Raw genomic sequence first — 4537 nt, 5'->3', positions numbered from 1 at the left:
TACCCATGTTCGGGCCCTCTCAATGGAGGTAATACCCTACTTCCTGCTTGATTGATCTTGATGATATGAGTATTACAAGAGTTGATCTACCACGAGATCATAGAGGCTAAACCCTAGAAGCTAGCCTATGATCTGATTGTCCTTGTCCTATAGACTAAACCCTCCGGTTTATATAGACATCGGAGGGGGCTAGAGTTACACAGAGTCGGTTACAGAGAAGGAGATCTAACATCCGAATCGCCAAGCTAGCCTTCCATGCAAAGGAGAGTCCCATCCAAACATGGGACGAAGTCTTCAATCTTGTATCTTCATAGTCCAACAGTCCGACCAAAGTATATAGTCCGGCTGTCCAGATACCCCCTAATCCAGGAATCCCTCACCGAGCGGATCACCCAGAGGTGATGACTTCTCCGGGTTCTTATACCATGGTGTTGGATGCCAACTTTGCAACAAAGCGGCAGGCTGCGCGTTTCTCCCGAGTCCTGATTGATGGCGGAAGCATCATCAACATCCTGTACCGTGACACCATGGAGAAGCGGAACATCAAGACGGAGCAACTCTTGCCCAGTCGGACCGTCTTCGATGGCATTGTACCCAGCCTTTCATGCTCACCAATCGGCAAGATCAAGATAGATGTTCTCTTCGGAGACAAAGATCACTTCTACCGTGAAGCAGTCTGGTTTGAGGTGGTGGATCTGGAGAGCCCCTATCATGCTTTACTTGGCCGACCTGCTCTGGCCAAGTTCATGGCTGTGCCCCATTATGCCTACCTCAAGATGAAGATGCCAAGCACCAAGGGAATCATCACCATAATCGGAGACTACAAGAAATCCTCCGCCTGCACCGCAGCCAGTAGTCGGCTGGCCGAGTCCCTCGTGATTGCTGCTGAGAGAAAGATCCTTGACCGAGTCGTGGCACTGGCCGGCAAGCAGCCGGACCTATCGCCTGATCCCAAGGAGTCGGAAGCTCAGGGCTCTTTCCAGCCGGCCAAGGAAACAAAGAAGATACCTTTGGACCCAGAGTGCCCGGAGAGGTTTGCCCTTGTAGGAACAAACTTGGACAGCAAATAGGAAAGTGAGCTCATCGATTTCCTCCATGAGAATTGGGATATCTTTGCATGGTCCCCCGAGGACATGCCGGGTGTTCCGACGGATTTCGCCGAGCACAAGCTACATGTCCGAGCAGATGCAAAGCCAGTGAAACAACCCCTCCGCCTACTGTCAGAGGAGAAGAGAAGAATTGTTGGTGAAGAGATAGCCCGGCTTCTGGTAGCCAGCTTCATTATGGAAGTGTTCTTTCCAGAGTGGCTCTTCAACCTGGTCAAGAACAAGAAATGGCGCATGTGTATAGATTATACCAGCCTCAACAAAGCTTGCCCCAAAGATCCATTGTCTTTGCCCCGGATTGATCAAGTGATAGACTCCACAGTCGTATGCAAGCTGTTGAGTTTCTTAGATGCCTACTCAGGATACCATCAGATCAAGTTGGACCCAGCCGACCGCCTAAAGACTGCCTTTATCACACCATTCAGAGCCTTCTGCTACCTGACTATGACACTCCGCTTGAGAAATGCCAGTGCCACTTTTCAGCGCTGCATGCAGAAGTGCCTCCTCAAGCAACTCAGCAGAAATGCCCATGTCTATGTAGACAATATTGCGGTGAATACGGAGAAGCACGACACCCTACTGGAAGATCTTAAGGAAACATTTGACAACTTGCATCGCTTTCAGATCAAGCTCAACCCTGAAAAGTGCGTGTTCGTGGTACCAGCCGGCCATCTTCTTGGCTTCCTGGTCTCTGAACGTGACATTGAGTGCAACCTAGTGAAGATCAAGGCTATAGAGAGGATGGAGATTCCCATCCGGCTGCGAGACGTCCAGAAGTTCACCGTGTGCTTGGCTTCCCTTAACCGCTTCATTAGCCGGCTAGGGGAGAAGGCTCTTCCCGTGTATCAACTCATGAAGAAAACCACTCACTTCGAGTGGAAGGACCAGGCGGATGAAGCCTTTCACCTGTTGAAGAGGATGCTGATCACGGCGCCTGTTCTGGTGGCTCCGACTGACAAAGAGCCCATGCTCCTTTACATTGCCGCAACTAGCCGGGTGGTCAGCACTGTCATCGTGGTTCAACGCCCAGAGGAAGGCAAAGCTCAGCTAGTCTAGAGGCCGGTGTATTATTTGAGCGAAGTATTGTCAACCTCGAAGCAGAACTACCCCCACTACCAGAAGATGTGCTATGGCGTGTACTTTGCCGCCAAGAAGCTCAAGCCCTACTTTCAAGAGCACCCCATCACGGGCGTTTGCACTGCCCCGCTTGCCGAGATCATGGGCAGCCGGGATGCATCTAGCCGGGTGGCCAAGTGGGCCATTGCGCTGGCTCCTTATACCATCTTCTACCAGCCTCACACCGCCATCAAGTCCCAAGTGCTGGCCGACTTCCTTGTTGACTGGGCCGAGACCCAGTACCTGCCGCCAACACCTAACTCCACCCATTGGCGGATGCACTTTGACGGATCCAAGATGCACACTGGTTTGGGAGCCGCCATTGTCCTCACCTCTCCCAAAGGCGACAAGCTCAGATACACATTGCAAATCCATTTCGCCGCCTCCAACAATGTGGCCGAGTATGAGGCGCTCATACATGGGCTCCGGCTGGCCAAAGAACTCGGCATCCGCCGAATCTTGTGTTATGGCGACTCAGACTTGGTGGTCCAACAGTCGTCTAGTGATTGGGACGCCAAGGACGCAAACATGGTGAGCTATCGCTTCCTCGTTCAGCAACTCAACGGATATTTTGAAGGGTGCGAGTTCCTTCACGTCCCACGAGCCGACAACGATCAAGCAGATGCCCTGGCACGAATCGGCTCCACCCGGCAAGCTATACCAACCGGCGTGTCCCTTCAACGCATCCTCAAGCCGTCTGTCAAGCCGTCTCTAGAATCAGATTATATCTTTGTGCCGCTTGACCCCGATGAAGTCGGATCCGACTTGGGGACTGTGGCAGGCGGCTCGGGGACTTCGGCAGGCGGCTCGGGGACTGCTACGGTCGTACCTAGCCCGGGGACTTCAGAACCCGGCCCGGTGAATGCAGCAGTCGGCCCGGGGACTTCAACGACACAACAGGCTGTGGCCGACTCCGACCCACCACCTCCCAACCCAATCGCCCTAGTCGTAGTAGCCGTGTTGGCAATAGAAGAAGTCGCAGCCCCATCATGGGCCCAGCCCATCCTCAACTTTCTGGTGAACAGAGAGCTGTCGACTGACGAGATCTCAACAATGCAAATTTGATGTCTACTACACAACCTTCTTCTTGTAGACGTTGTTGGGCCTGCAAGTGCACAGGTTTGTAGGACAGTAGCAAATTTCCCTCAAGTGGATGACCTAAGGTTTATCAATCCGTGGGAGGCATAGGATGAAGATGGTCTCTCTCAAACAACCCTGTAACCAAATACCAAAGAGTCTCTTGTGTCCCCAACACACCCAATACAATGGTAAATTGTATAGGTGCACTAGTTCGGCGAAGAGATGGTGATACAAGTGCGGTATGGATGGTAGATAAAGGTATTTGTAATCTGAAATTACAAAAACAGCAAGGTAACTAATGATAAAAGTGAGCCTAAATGGTATTGCAATGATAGGAATCAAGGCCTAAGGTTCATACTTTCACTAGTGCAAGTTCTCTCATCAATAATAACATAGATAGATCATATAACAATCCCTCAACATGCAACAAAGAGTCACTCCAAAGCCACTAATAGCGGAGAACAAACGAAGAGAATATGGTAGGGTACGAAACCACCTCAAAGTTATTCTTTCGGATCAATCTATTAAAGAGTTCATACTAGAATAACACCTTAAGACACAAATCAACCAAAACCCTAATGTCACCTAGATACTCCATTGTCACCTAAAGTATCCGTGGGCATGATTATACGATAAGCATCACACAATCTCAGGTTCATCTATTCAACCAACACAAAGTACTTCAAAGAGTGCCCCAAAGTTTCTACCAGAGAGTCAAGACGAAAACGTGTGCCAACCCCTATGCATAGGTTCATGGGCGGAACCCGCAAGTTGGTCACCAAAACATACATCAAGTGGCACATGATATCCCATTGTCACCACAGATAAGCACGGCAAGACATACATCAAGTGTTCTCAAATCATTAAAGACTCAATCCTATAAGATAACTTCAAAGGGAAAACTCACAAGAGAGTAGAGGGGGAGAAACATCATAAGATCCAACTATAATAGCAAAGCTCACGATACATCAAGATCGTGCCACAGAGGGAACACGAGAGAGAGAGATGAAACACATAGCTACTGGTACATACCCTCAGCCTCGAGGGTGAACTACTCCCTCCTTGTCATGGGGAGCACCGGGATGATGAAGATGGCCACCGGTGATGGGATCCCCCCTCCGGCAGGGTGCCGGAATGGGCTCCCGAGAGGTTTTTGGTGGCTACAGAGGCTTGCGGCAGCGGAACTCCCGATCTATCTTCCCCGTGGATGTTTTTAGGGTAAGTGGGACTATATA

The sequence above is a fragment of the Triticum dicoccoides genome, chromosome 7B (genome assembly GCF_002162155.2).
Source record: "Triticum dicoccoides isolate Atlit2015 ecotype Zavitan chromosome 7B, WEW_v2.0, whole genome shotgun sequence".
NCBI classification, from domain to species: domain Eukaryota; kingdom Viridiplantae; phylum Streptophyta; class Magnoliopsida; order Poales; family Poaceae; genus Triticum; species Triticum dicoccoides.
Note: the sequence above shows the minus strand (reverse complement) of the source record.